This window comes from Microplitis mediator, chromosome 2 (assembly GCF_029852145.1).
Source record: "Microplitis mediator isolate UGA2020A chromosome 2, iyMicMedi2.1, whole genome shotgun sequence".
NCBI lineage: Eukaryota > Metazoa > Arthropoda > Insecta > Hymenoptera > Braconidae > Microplitis > Microplitis mediator.
The window spans coordinates 8441965-8458557 of NC_079970.1; the positions used below are offsets into that span (position 1 = coordinate 8441965).

General features: G+C 28.7%; 2 protein-coding genes across 3 annotated transcripts in view; one reads left to right on the forward strand and one right to left on the reverse strand.

Moving 5' to 3' along the window:
- LOC130663926 (uncharacterized) overlaps window positions 1-16593 on the forward strand; it is a 168966-nt gene that overhangs the window by 137699 nt on the left and 14674 nt on the right. The gene's annotated exons all lie outside the window — the stretch shown is intronic.
- The window catches only part of LOC130663923 (uncharacterized), a 54082-nt gene that overhangs the window by 19182 nt on the left and 18307 nt on the right, over window positions 1-16593 (reverse strand). The gene's annotated exons all lie outside the window — the stretch shown is intronic.

Here is a 16593-nt window from a genome sequence, read left to right on the forward strand (position 1 = left end):
CATGATTTTATATGACCATACATGACCATGCCTGATCTCGCAGAACCATACTCAATCATGCATGAACATGAATAATAATGATTTGCGAAAAAATAATGGTCATACATGACTGAGTATTGCTTTGCATGATTGTACATAAGCATGCATGATCCATATAAAGTTATGCTTGATCACGTATGATTCATGCAAAGTCATCGTGAGTCATGCACGTTTATACACGATTACGTTTGACGGCGAATAATAATCACGCATGATATAACACAAAGTCCAATTAAATCATGCATAACTACGCTTGACGGACAAAGCATGGTGACGCATAAGCATATATGACTGAGAATGGCTTTGTATGATCATACATGAGCATGCAAATTTATGCTTGATTACGAATGATTCATGCAAAGCCATATTCAATCATGCATGACTGGGAATGAATGGTCGTGTATGAGCATGTATGATTAAATACGACTTTGCATTAATTAAATGACAGAAATTTATAATTATAAAGTTGTATAATAAATTATTCCTAAGAAATGGCATACATTTGGGCAAAACTAAATGTAAGTAATCACAATAACAAGCGAAAGGAGTTATAAATTAGACCATAACCTCGAAATGTGATATCCGGAAAAAATTCCGAGAACAGTAAATTTTTTAATGTTTTGTTGACGATAGATTCTAAACTAACGGACCGATCACAATAAATTATGCAGTGATTAAAAGAGACAGTAAAGGTGAGGATTTGTTATAATTTTTGAAACATTTAATAATACATCATATATTATAAGGTATCTTATTATCGCGGACTTTTTGATGTGCTAAGGTGACCCACACCTACAAGTCACGATCACAATGGCGACTGGCAAGGGTTACATGTTGAGCACCACCAAGAGATTTTTTTATTATTAGCAGTCAGCCCAGCTTTTGGTTCTGAGTCAACTAATCATGCTAACTTGTGATGAAACTGTCAGGGTCGGGTATCCACCTGTTTCCTGATCACTAGGAATAATTAATTGAAGGATCCACCTCATGTATCCAAAATGACTGTGATAAGACCGATGTTATCGTGATATTTGGTGAATTGCACCGCAACCCAAAAATGTTCTCTACAGATGTCGACTGAAGTTGGGGATTCTAAGCTCGATGGAAAAAAGGTCCTCTCTGAGTGGTGTCCTGTCGACGAAAGCCCTTCCAGGATAATGTCTGGCCGATGAAAGAGGAAGAGACCGAGTTTTTTTATACCCTGGTGAAACACCCTCTATAATTGACGCCTGCGCTCTTTAAACCTTCCCCGGGAACATGAATTACGTAGTTTACAATGACCTGATCCAAGTTAGTGCGAATTCTGTAGCCGAATGCACAATTGTAATAAAGCTAACGAGACAAATTTAAATTATATAGGAGAGAGCTGATACGTAACAATTCATCAGTTCAGTCGTCTTGAAGACATTCGAAATGAATCGTTTTTAACATTTCTTTTGCCAACGATATCTCTCTAATAAATTAACAGATTGAATTGGTTCATGCAATAATCGACGCGATTTTTTACGCTTTAACGCTGATTCAATTTTGACATTGATCGATCGATTCGTTTCAGACATATTCGAATTCGAAATAAACCGTTTTTTACCATTTTTTCCTCCAACAATATCTCTCGAAAAAATCAACCGATTGAGATGGTTCTTGCGGCAATCGACGCGTTTTATGGAGTTTTAGAGCTGATTCGATTTTGGAATCGATTGATCAGGTCGTTTTTAAGAAATTAAAAGAAAGCTAAAAACAAATCATTTTTTCGTATTTCTTAATTATTTTAGAGTCCATTCGATCGAATGATCTGAAGCCCACATGAAAGTTGATAGCTAATAAGCTCTTTCGATTGCCGCAAGAACCATTTAAATCGGTTGATCAGTTAAAAAGTTATCGAGAGTTTACACACACACACACACACACACACACACACACACACACACACACACACACACACACACACACACACACACACACACAGATCTATTCAGATCAAATTAGATCTGATGTTTCAGATCTGTACAGATCTGCATTTTGGCCAGATCTGTTTAGATCAAATTAGATCTCTGATCAGAACAGATCTGCTTGGATCTAAACAGATCAAGGTAAACAAAAAAATTATTAGCTGAATAAACAAACAAATTTATTTACTTTTTAGAATTATCAAAATTTAGGTGAATGTGTCAAAATTCAGCTAGTTGATGTTATAATTATAATATAATGTGAAGAAATATTTCTTTATAATCTGTACAGATCTAATCTGATCAGATCTTAACTTTTTTTCCCGAGAAAAAGTTATATCAGCTCAGATCTGGTTTGATCCGTACAGTTCCAATTAGATCTCTTTATATTTACTTCATAAATTGATCGTTTAATCAATGTTGATCTATTTTGATCTGACTAGATCTAGGTTGATATAGCTTGATCCAGGTTGATCTGACTTGATTAGATTTGATCAGGGTAGATCTGGACTATTTTTCCCCAAAGAAAAATGTCATATCTGATCAGATCTAGTTTGATCTGAACAGATTAAATCAGATTTACTCTGATCTTGGTTCAGTATAAATTATGATCAAATTTGATCTGAGCTGATCTAATTTGATCAGAAAAGATCTACATTTTTTTCCTGGGAGGACTTCAAAACGTCGACATCTGATGAAAACTCGATTTTCCGAAATCTAGGTGAAAACAATAACTTCCCGAATTTTCCGAAAATCTTCGATTTTCATGGCGGGAAGTTAAAAAAGTATTGAGTATAAACTATAATTTTATTACTTATTCCATTAATTGCTTTTGTCAGATTCGCAATTTAATTCAATGTAATCACTTTATTCTCTTTTTTACACTTCTTATCTTCTCTTTTACTCTCTTCATTTTATAATTCACCCCACGACATGACGAATATGTCACACATTTGCCTACATAAAAAATATTTAACTTAATTTTACCACAATTTGCCAACGGTAGATTCTATTGTGAATAAAAAATTCGAATGATCTACAGACCAAATGTTGATGAACATGCTTATGTGCTATGCAATGTATATAACATATACTACGCATGTATAGGTTATTTAAAAAGAATTCGTGTTGCATTGTTCTGTTTCATTCTGTAATAAAATTTAACAAACAATTTATGCAATAATTAAATTTTCCATCAATGGAATGCCCTAGTTTCTCGACGATAGGAATGATTAATTTCTATGTGGCGATGTGATGATCCTGATTGGAAATGTATATCTTGTAAATTAGTATTTTTTTTACAAATTAGAGCATATCTGTTGATTAAAAAACAAAATATTCATGAAAAAATTCTGTTCATTTTTTTACAAGAGATAAATCTAAAAAAAAATTATGAACCTGGTATAAAAAAGTTAAAAATCCTTCTTGGAAAAATGATAGTTTTTTTAGAGACATTCAATTCTAAGACATGTTCTTTTTATAATCATACAATATGAAAAATTAAATTTCTAAAATTTTTAAAGGCAAAACGTTGAAAATAACAATTAAAATTTGACGACAAAAATTTTTTCATTTGGATTTATATCGAGAATCAAGATCTGAATATTACTGATAAATGTGATATTGTGAATAAGTTCTTCGGCATACGGAGTAAATAGGGAGTTTTTTTAGTGTAGTGACTTCGGAGTTATATGGGTTTTATTTCAATCCACATCCACTGCGATATAGACTTTTAATGTGAAAATAAATTCTCCTTTGGGGTGAATTTCACTCCAAATTTGATCTGTGTTCACTGCGCAAATTTAATACAATGTAGCTTTCATTAAAATTTCACGAAGTAAAATAAATATAACTTTCAAATGGATTTTAAGTTCTTAATAATTCAGAGATTTATTTTAAGTTTCCATGAAATTTTTAAGAGCGATATGTATAAATCTATTTATTCAGTTATAAAATTTTAAAACAGAGTCAACAATTAATGATAATTCAAAGATGCTGTGAAAATAATTCAAGTACGAAAATGATAACGAGAATAGAAAAATGAGATGATGGAACAATAAGAAAGAAAGAAGAAGTAAGAGTAAAGGAACAAGAGGTATAAAAATAAAGAGAAGGGTTTGTTCATAATATAATGAATGCATAAAACTAAGAAGGAATATAAAAAAAGGAAACATTATGGATTGTTGCCAGATGGCGCAATACGTTCGAGAGAAACTCGGCTATTCTCGAGTATTCGAATAAAATGTGTTTTAACAAACAATAAAACCCAGTATTCTCATTGGATCAAGTCGGTCATTGTCCTCTAAACACGAACGTACGATATGGTACGTAAATTTTCTTCTCGTACAGCTCAATCTTCATTTTTGATTGATATTTTTTTAAAAATCTTTATTAATTACAGTTAAGAACTTATGTACAATAATTCAATTATAAAATTTATAAACAAAGTAGTATTGACAGAGCGAAAAATTTGAGTTTTAATTTGTAAATGGCAAAGTTTGTCGTACTTTTTAATCGGTTACGAACAAAACTTTTGCGCAATATCTCGCAAACTGTCTTACCTAGTTCACAATTTAACAAAAACTTTTACTCCTTAACAGTGAAAAAGAAGAAAAAGGAGAAACATAATTTAAAAAATTTCTCAAAGAACTTTATTTGAACGATTTATTTTATTGTACAGTATGCAAATTTTGTGAAAAGATAAATTTATACTGTCAAAAAATGTTAAACTATTGTTTTTAATTGTTTCTCACCGAGCCCACTCGTATCAATAACTGATGTTAATTAACTATTACAGAGATATGTCAATAACTGAAGGTTTTAGTCATGCGTGCACCAGACATAGAGTATTCAATAATATAACTGACGTGTAGTCCTACAAATCGATCGTAAACCCAATACCGCAAGTTTTCAAGTATTCACTAATTAATATTGCATACATAAAAATAAAAATAGGTAAAATTTTATGTGCATTAAAATTGTTTTTTAAACAACCACTTTATTTTAAATTAACTCGATTTATATTCTTTCCAAAAATTTTAGATCCTTATATTATTGTTATTTATTTTATGAATTTTAATATTTTTTTAGTAAAATTACACTCAGAGAACAATTTATTTAAGCCAAATAAGGTTTGTTTCATACAAATAAATCCCATATTTGAATGTACCTAATCTGTATTTATTTCAACCGAATAAAGTTTATTAATATCATTAATATTTGAATAAAATAAACTGTTTTCTTAGTGTAACATAATGAACTAATTCTCCCCAGGAAGGAATCGCCAATGGTATCAATTGGCCGAGTCTTGGGCCAGTTGTAATTTGCCAAGCCTTGGGAAGTGACCATGGGACCAGACTAGGTCCGAGTCTAGGCCCTATGGTTTATTTTGTTACTCCCAAGCCTTGGGGGTAACCATAGGGCCAGACCAGGTCTTGACCTGATCAGAACGATCATGAAAGACAAAATATGTATTTATTATTAATAATCTATATTTTCAACGACAGGTTAAGAAAATTTAAATTTTTCGAAAAAATTGAGAATTTATTGTGGTGTCAGTCCGATTTTCGAAAATCGAGTTTTCATTATATGTCGACGTTCTGATGTTCTAGAAAAACATTCTGACTATTTTTAAAGTGATGTTTGCTTGAAAAAAAAAATAATAGCATAAATATGATTTCGATTTCAAATATTCAACAACAACGAAAAACTCATGTTTTGGTTAGTAAAACTTCTTTTGACTTCCAATGAATCGTAAAAAATTGGAAAATCCAGAAGTATACAATTCGCTTGCTCATTCGAAAAAAAAAAAATTGATAACAATAATAATAATAATATATGATAGCTAAATTTTTTTTCTGAATTGCAGTTTTAACTTTTTATGAATTCTAATTAAACCTAACGATTTGGATAATGATTTTAAAAACGGTTCTTTTAGTTAAGAATTCATTTATAAAAATAAAAAAAAATAGATCAATCGGTTGAATATATTTGAAGCTATTGTGTTTACCAACATCAGTACATATTGAGGGAGACCATAGGTTTTTTTTACAATTGTTTGTTTTTTCAATCATTATTATTCAAAAATTGACTTGAAATTGCGTTCATTTTATTATTAATAATTCATATTTCAAATTATACAAATTTCATTCTGGTTGAGCATTATTACATGAGTGAAAATATGTTTTCCACTTGATTGAATCAGCTGGGATTGAGTAGGCGTTAGTAGAACGCATCTCATTGTTTCGCAATTGAGTTGTGCAATACTGATGATTTGGGAGCTCTGGGAGCTCGAATAAGTCTAAGTAATCACGTATTTGAGCTCGGAAACATCAAGAAATTTTAGCGCTGATGCGCAGATTCAACCATTTTCCAGGTTTTTTTTTTTCTTTTTTCATTACTATGGAAGAGAAAAATTTGATTATAAAAACAATCGATAAAATATATGTACGTAGTTTTCTACACAAAATAACTGACTTTTTACATATCTGAAATAAAACATTTTATTGTGATTTAATAATTTTTCAATTAAATAATTTTGATAATGGAAATGCTTTTAATCTATTTTGAACTACGTTAAGAGGATTTAATATATGACGGTGGATCTCCTGGAATCCTTCCCTGCTGCATTCTCGTAATGCTCCCAGCTGTAACTCCCTATCCGAATAGGTGGGTAGAATGAAGCGTATGCAGCTACAAGGGTGCAAAGTACGAAAGCATTTCAAGAGCATGAGCACGTTAAACAAAACAAAAAAAATATTAGTAAAACGAACAAAAACGATGGAATTAAATAAATTAAAAATATTTTTCAGTAAAAATACTCAATTCCGAGGATTTGTAAATTTGCTTTTTTAAATTAAGGTAAAACAGGAATCGAATTTAATTAATCACAATGTTATTTTAGATAATCTGAATAAGGTTGGTTTAAAATATAACTCGGCATTTCCTATTGACTTATGTGTAAAAATAGCTCTTTAAAAAGGAACAAAAAAATACTTTCAGTAACTAGGTCAAGTGCGTTCAGTAAGTAGGTAGAGAAAAGAAAAACTCTTGTGATCTACTCAAAAAAAAAAAATTGAGTTTAAAAAAATTACTAAATTATTATTTTTGAGACATATAGATATTTCATGATATTGAATTGAATCATGATTATAATTATAATTAATTATGTCGAAAAAGTCAGATGATTTATAAATTTTTTGTCATATTTATACGACAATAAGAAAAAAATATGTGTTCTTAATATTTGCTTTTCTTTCAATCTTACACTTTATTTTTTATTGAATCAAATGAATGAGTGGGTGTCTCTAAGAATATTGAAAAAAAAAAAAAAAAGTATACAACAGTCTTAGATTGGGTTTACTGGGGATGAAATTTATTTTATGTAGGAGTAGTTAATCTTTAATCTATAGAGTAAACATTGTATATTTATATTTTTTTATTAAAAATATTTTATGTAAAGAAAAAAAAATTATAATTTATTTGAACTCATATACTTCTTTTTTTTTATAAAAAATATACCACTAACGTCAAATATTATTATTTTCATTACTACATTACATACATGAAAAATAAATTCCACAAAATAAACAATAGCCTCGAGTTATTGTGCTTGTGTATATTAACTACAATAATAAAAAATGAAGCAAAGATAAATAACTGAAAATATTAAAAACATTTTATGTGGATTTTGGAGTAGTGATTATTTTTAAAAATAATCAAAATTAATATTTTATACTTTCGTTTTTGTTTTAATGGTATCTAAAATTTTATTTTTTAAATTATAAAATATGATCGTTTAATTAACGAAAATTTATATATCTCTATTGGGCTCTTATATCCAATTACGATTCTATGTCAGCAAAGCGGTATTTTCACATCATCGATCGGCAATTAATGGTAGGCGATAGCACCATCGAGAGAATTGTATATATATATATATATATATATATATATATATATATATATATATATATATATATATATATATATATATATATATACGGGTATATTCAAGTGTTCACCGGTCAATTTCCGGAGGCAGTAATATTGATAAGGGATACAGAAGTGTATGAAAAAATATAAAAATACAATTTTCAACATTTAATATTATTTGAGAAGACAATTGTTTTAATTTTAAATATACTCCTACATACTACGCCTACATTCAATAATTTTTTTTTGTTGCTAAATTAACTTGTTAGTATGAAGCAGAGTTTTTTTACTTGTTGTAAATGTCTACTTTGTTGACTGAGTAGAAAAAATGATAAAATTAAAATAAATTAATTATTTTAACAACCACTCAAAGGATCTTAGAGATAATTGCTTCTTATAAATACTTTTTTTTTGTTATCTGTTTATCTAATAAAAAAAAGTTATTAAATTTATTTTATGCATAATTTTTTCCATGATCAAAGTATTATCAACTTTTATAATTTCATGAAAAAAACTGCGCTAGAATTACAGAGCATAGCCGTATGAATATGAACTCAAAGCTAACTTGTAAGAAGACACTTTTAAAACTTTTTTCTCTTATTTCAGCTGAGAAAGTTTACTCTTGTCGATATTTTATTTATTGGAAAAGTTACTTTATCATGTTGTCTATATTTGAGTACTTCTTTTACAACTTTTATTATATTTATAAAAAAATATTCCAGGCAACTTGACATAAAATTTTATCTACACTCGTTAAAAAATTAAATGGCCATTCATTTAAAGAAAAAGAAAAAAAAAACAATTATAAATTCTGGTAAGTTAACTTGGATTAAAGTAATCGTTTTGAAACTATGAAAATCATTTGGAAGTAGTAAACCTTCACTCTAAGCTGCTCCATCGTTTGGCAAAAAAAAGTTACCTGCACTGAGAAAAAATTTCTCTTTGGACAATTAAATTGGTTTTGTTGAATTCTATTAAACTAAAATTTATTTGGGGCAACTAAATTTTATTACGTCAATATAATCTATTTTATCATTTTTAACAAACGATTTAATAGACTCTATTTGGTTGGCATTAATATGTTAATCTCTCTCTAAGATAATAAAATCATTTGGTAGAGTTGAGAAAATATTTATTTAATGGACAACTAAACCATTTTATGTAGAGCCAACAAATCCAAATATTATAGCCAAATATTATTATATTAACTCTAATAAATATTAATTAGACACAAAAGAATATATTCATTCAGAATAAAAATATATATTTGTTCGAGGTTAATAAATATATATTTGAACCTAATGATTATTGATTTAAAAGTTATGGTGTTAGGCAGCAGCAGCTGGAGTAGTTCGGTGCTCGCCACTAGATCGCGCCCACCACTTGTGGTGTCCCTGGTAAGATACTTATTTCAGAGTTTTTATATTCCGAGCTTGAAGCATTTATGGGACGAGTTATCCGCTGAAAACTTTTGATAGTAATATAGGGGTATACTGTAATACACTATGACATTAATGTTTAATATTAATATTTTTCCTGAAAATTTTTTTCATAGTATGAAAAAAAGTACTTGTGAAGGAAATAAATTATTTTTCTAAATATGCATTTATTGAACTGTTGAATAAATATTCTGTCATTTCAAAATAATATTTAATTATTACTAATAACTCATTCTCTAGAATGATCACTCATACATTTCATTATGACTCCTTTATAAACTCTACAGGTAATCAATTTGATTTTATGCTTGCTACTAAACGCGTAATTATCTTTACTGAATATTTTATAGTTTCTAATAATTTGTTTTATTGGTGGATTACAAAAGATTTAGTTAAAACAACCAAATATATGATTGGCAATGGACAATCAAATCATTTTCTTGTCATAACTAAAATTTAGTTGTCAGAAGGAAATTTTTTTCTCAGTGTGGAGAATTACAATTCGAAAAGCGAGGACAGAAAAAAATTATTGAATTTTTCTTTGTCTTTGAGCTACTACTTTTAGGAATAAATAGCGACTAAAAACTGTCAGCAGCTATAAAAAGATAAAACTTTTGACAATAAGAAAAAAAAAGTTTGCAAAGTTTGAATAATTTTTTGTTACTGAGTTATATGATCGTTTTAACATAAAATTATCCTTTCTGTTTCAATATTCAGTAAAAAGAGGACGAATCATTTATAAAAAACTTCTCAAATAGTAAATGATGCTAATAAATTTCCGATAAATTTATCTGTAACATGATGAAAAACTTTGTCTTATACATTGAGATAAAGTAAAGTGTCCAGTCCTCCTTTTCAGTCTACTACATTTTTCATATTTTATCAACTTCACTCATTCCCAGATCATGGGTAATTTATAAATTACCGATTGGTCCGTTACTGTTGGTCAAGAGATGACGTACACAGAAAAAAAAAAATTCTTGACTGAAGGTAAATATTCTTGATTCAAGAAAATTTTTTTGGAGACCTAAATTTTCTCAGATAAAGTAGAAATCTTTTCCGACCAAGACGAATTTTTTTTAACCAAGACAAATTCTCTTGGCTCAAGAAAATCTTGACTTGGTTTCCGAAAACGTTTGTCTTCAAAAATATTTTCTTGACTCAAGTTAACTTTTTTTTCTGTGTACAACACGACAGAGCATAGTAGGTTGAGTATAAGGACTGTTCTAGATGCCTCAATATTGAACTTCATTTTGGATCTAGTAAATCACACATGGACTAAATTAATCAAAGCGATTACTTGCATCTTTATAATTTACTCAGGATTTACTTGTGATTTATACTTTACTTAATATTCTCATATTTATCTTGCCCTATAAGAAAGTATCTCTACCCGTCTTTTAATTTATATTCCATGACGTTACAGATTATAGAATTTCTTGTATGGATCCGAGCACTAAGAGTGCAGATCCTTAATCTCTAAAAACCGTAGCCATTGGTAATGGTCATATAAAAATAAATTATTGAGACTGACAAAAATTTAAAATGAATTAACCGGTTTTAGTGATGTACCTGAAAATCGGAACGTTTTTCACGCAACGAAAATGAAAAAAAATTAATGTAATTTGACTGCTTAAGGGGTCGTTCCGGAGGTTAGTGGTGGCCTAAGATTTTCGGCTGACAACCAGCATCTACATGCGAAATATTTCAGAAATCTAGTCATCCAGCAGATTTTTTCTTTTCGATCCGCTAAAAACGTTCCGATCTTCAGGTACACGTTTAGTGGCTGTTAATGGGTCGAGAAATCGAGTTGGCTAAATATACACTTGATGAAAAGAAAACTTTGAGAGAACGTGGTTTCAATTGAGTCAAATACACCACAACTTTACGTACTTTAAAATCCATTTCATTTTGGTTTAAAAGAACGTATGTCTGTAAAGGGATTCTTCTACTTAAATACATCGCGTACTTATTTTAGCTTTATAATAATTTAATAAAATGTAATGATTATGATAATCTTTATGAAAATCTATGATTAAATTAATGTTCATTAAAAAAAAAAAAAGTAGTTTGCCTATTAAGTGATGGTGAACAATAAACTCGAAAGATGGAAATTACTCGGTCAGAAATTGACACTAGTTAGTTTAACTTTAACTGAATTACTTATCTACTGGACCACTCAAATTCATGATTACCGTTTACCATATGACTCGCTAAATTAGTGTATCAATGAAGATTGATTATCGAGATGTAAACGGGTGTTATGAGAATCGATAAGAGTAATTAGATTCCACAAAAATTAAAATGCGACACTAGCACTCCGAAATAAAAAAAAAAATTATTAGTAAAGATAAGTAGCAGTTAAAAATAAAATATATAATTATAAGACAAATATCACTTGGTGAATTTGAATATTTGAATAAGTCATAAAATGAAAAAAAAAAAATTAAAAATAATCGAGTTTTATTCTGTTCTATATTTCCCAAATCTTTCAGTAAGATTTAAAAAAATAATATAAATATGAAAATCCTAAAAGCTGAAAAGCTTAGATCAGCAATATGTATCCTATTTTTTTTCTTTATATTTTTTTTATCGATGTGAGCTTCGGATGAGCGCGTTCAGGAGTTTATTTTTCCAAGCTAGTCGTTCATGCCAGTGAGACTCCTTTTACCTTTCATGACCGAAAGAAATCGCGTGAGAAAGACAAAAAATAAAAATAAAATTTCTTGTTATATTTTTTTCAGTGAATCGATTGATATCCGTGATATCAATGGATGAACTCTGTCTATTATTTGTGATTTTTTTTTTATTTTTATATATCTTCAGTGCACTTACACCTGACTTAACTGATCTGTTTCGTTCATCAATTGAGTCAATTTTCAACTGATTTTTTTTAATAAATAAAATGTAATTAATGGATACAATACATTACTTTTCTCTGAATTGTCTACATGGGGAAAATGATTTAGATCTGACTAGATATAATTATATATTATCAGATAAAATTATATCTTGGCAGATCTAATATTTAGACATGATCAGATCTCATTATATCTGACCAACCACTGTTTATATATGGTTAGATCTGCGTATATCTCGTAAGATCTGATCAGATAACTATATCTGAACTAAATACAACATTTCACATATACATTGAATTTTTATTGAAAATTGTTCATATCTACACAGAAAGAATTTTTTATTGAAAATTACTCTGCAATTTCGAGTAATCCTGGGTCATTCCAAAAAATTAGTATTTTTTATTTTAACTTTTAATATTTTTCGTTGAAATATTAGTATACACCGAGAATTTTATGGTAATGATTCTCATCGAGGATTTTTAATAGTTACCATACTGTATAGCAATTTTAGAATTTTATACAATAATGCTATTAAAAACCTATATCCCCGAATAATAATCACTCTCACTAATAATAGTAATCACTTACATCACAGATAGCAACATTTATAATTTTCGGTAACAATGTTTACTATTGGCTCCGTGCACGAAAATACTAATACTATTAAATCATCAGTGTGAGACGTATACATGCATAATGACAGCGCCACCAACAAGGAGGATCGGAACTTCTGGAGGATCGGAACTTCAATACGTATACACAATACACATTTACTTCTATAGTAGTATACGTAAGCGCACGGAGCCAATACCGCGATGGTAATAGTTACCATCGCGTATGTAAAAGTCATTTAACAGCTTTTTGATTATACACTTAATTATAATTCTTATACTTTTCACTGAAATCAAAATAAACATACTCGATTGTTTATTTACGTTTATAACAGTGCGTACTTCAACCTCCAACTGTCAATTCATAAGGGAGCTGCCATTTTTTAATGCTTGCTCACCCTCTACGGTATAATTCAACGCACTAAAAAAATTTGAGTTTCCAAATAATTTCTAATCTTCAAAATGGAGAAAATTTTGTCTCTATCTCAGTCAAATATTGATTCATTTATTGAATGATAATAAATAAACTTCTTTGTCATAAAAATTAAAATCAGAATATATTCGATTTCAATAATTTTTTTTTATTGTTTATAGATCAATTAATTTTTAATATTAAAATCAAATACAAGTTTAGTTACTCTAAAAATTGATCTAATTCTATTCTTTTTAAACTCGTAAGCAGCAAAAACTTTTGTAACATTTTACATCTTATTAGACTCGGCTTTACCCTATGAAAGATTTATCGTTTTTTATTGTCTGTTTTTATTTTATCAATAATCTTATACGTAGAAAAGTATTTTCGCATTTTTTTTTGAGCTCATATGAAATCATCAATTTTTCAAGTACCTTAATAAGAGAAATTCCTATAAAATAGTATCATTGTTAGACATATATAGTTATGCATGGTATTTAAGTGTACTGTGAAAAAATACAGATAATAACATGATATATTTTACCATGAAAACTAGTTGTCAAGACTTTCAGCGTTGACCGGACATGACCCTTTTACCATCAACATGCGATGAATCGTATCAAGTAAGCTTTGCTGTATATATATATATATATATATATATATATATATATATATATATATATATATATATATATATATATATAGTGAAAATACTAGTGAATAGTGGTCGAAGCTATAAATTTTATTTACTGACTTTCAAATGGTAAAATTGCTTTATATTGTACGAGCATATAGTGCTCGTCTGTAAAGAAATTTAAAAAAAGAAAAAAATAGTTAATCCAGTTATATGAGATTTTGAAAACTTACTTTTCTGTTTTAATTTTTTTTATTTGCAAACGTCAATCTCACATAGTAGTAAGGTTTGAGTTACGGTCGGCCAACTACGTCTGAGAAACTTGAACTACTTCCGCATCGAACGCCGTTCAAGACAAACGTGTGGCCTGGAAAAGTGAGTTTAGTGACTCTCTGCCCCCGTTCATCTTAATTCGTTCTCTACACTTATATTTTTTTTAACCTTTCTACTGCAGCTATACTTTGAGTATAATCTCTAGATATTGTTCTAATGTAAAATATTTTACTGTAAAGAATAAGTACTGTTGGCTTTGCATTATAGTACATCGAATAGTGCATTATAGTATAACTAATTTGCTTTGATTAAACATTAAAAATTTGGTCGTAAAAATATTTTGTAAGAACCATAAATTAATATTAAATATTGACAACAAATTGCAAAATTTGAATATGTAAGAAAGTATTCAATAATAGCTTCCAAAGAGCGTCATTATGAGCTAATTATGCCACGCTGGTGGAAAACCTAGAATTCTGCATTGCCTCTTTTATTATAGTAAACCGGTCGATAAATGGCCACCTAGGGTTCGCTTTACACGCATAATAAAACAGGATAACCGTGCATGCGTTGAATAATAGTTTACAAAACTACAAGTGTGAATATTAAAGTGTACTAAAACTCTTAACTAAAGTAACGAATGATGGACATAAGCAAAAACAAAAAATAAATAGAGGGAAAATATACAGACAATAGGGTAAAAATCAATGGTTTCTCATCAAAGCAACTCAACCATAACTTTGTCTCTGACTCTCAAATGTCAATACCTAGGATGCTTGCGAGACCATACTCCCACGCAATATATATGTATATATAGATATCTCTACCTAACATACTTTTATTTCTATCTCTACCGCAGTGGCTGTACAGTTTTGCATTCGATGATATTTCGAGAGAAATGTAGAATATTCTCGGTTTCTCAGTCGAATGCAAATAAAACGAATACAAAGTTATTGTGATATTGAGTTTTCATATATTTAAAAGAAAAAATTTCTAGGTATTTTATTCTTTATAATGTTAAATTTTTATGTCATTTATAAATATTTTGATTTGACTTATAACTTTTTTTCTTTCAAAACAATCGATTCATTTAGAATTTAGCAAAACGGAAAAATTCCATTACTCGTTTTGCGAATCCTATAAGTATTTATTTTTGAAACGCATCCGAAACTATAAATAAATACATTGTTTTTTATTAATATTTATAATAAGTACATACTTACTAATAAACAAATAATTCGGGTATAGATTGGAAATTTGTAACGACTTCATAGAAATTCTGAAAAGCCTTTCACACATAAAAAGATGTAATAAATGGATAATTTTCAACCAAATGTTAATTTCCAAATAAAAAAAATTAATGAAAACCCAAATTAACCGAGAAACCGGATATTCTGTTTTTTCCGATTCATAATGTGGTAAATATAATTATAGTTTATCCTAAGTATATTTATTATTGTGAAATATTCTGCAATTTTGGTAAAATATACAATATTAAATGTAGAATATAATTATGTATAAATTACTATAATTAAACGAAAATCGAGAAAATCATTATGAAACATTATTCAGCATAATAATCTCGAAATAATTGTGTGTATTACAGATATAAAATACGTATCGCGTGTTTGAAACTACACGTCAAAAATACGATGTAGATATGCAAGTAGATATAATTTTATTTTTACGTCAATTGTTAAATATAAAGCTTAATAATTTTTATAAAAATAAGACAAATCAAATATATTCAAATGTATTAAAATGTTTCATTTCGTTTTTAGAATTCATCGTATTCTATTTATATAAACTTCATGAATAATCGCATCCTATAACTTGTATACACGGAAAAAAAAATAGGCGCTGCAACAGGATTTTCATGTGGAATGAATAGGATAAGGAACAAGTTTCATGTACTAATTTTTTTGTCCGTATAATGAAACTTCCAAATTTAAAAAAAAATCCAAAGTTTGGAAAAAATAAAAATTTGTTTTCGAAGTTGTTTTTTTTTTTAATTGAAATTTTTTCAAATTTAGAAATTTCATTATACGGACAAAAAAATTAGTACATGAAACTTGTTCCTTATCCTATTTATTCTACAGGAAAAATCCTGTTGCTGTCACATAAAAATCCTGTTGCTGCAACAGGATTTTGTCCTGTTGCTCCCACAGGATGTGTCCTGTTGCTGTAACATGATAATCCTGTTGCTCCCACAAGACTGCATCCTGTTGCAGCACCTTTTTTTTTTTTCCGTGTAGGATTATACTGTATACTTTCTTATATAGAAAAAATTTATTGTAATATCACATTTTATCCTACGAAAAAGAAACTATAATAATCGATCAAACTGCATTTATAATATATATACACCGTAAAAACAGTGGTGTTTAAATGAACTCACACTGGTGTAGGGGCGCCACTTAGCGGAGTTATCCAACTGGTGTTAA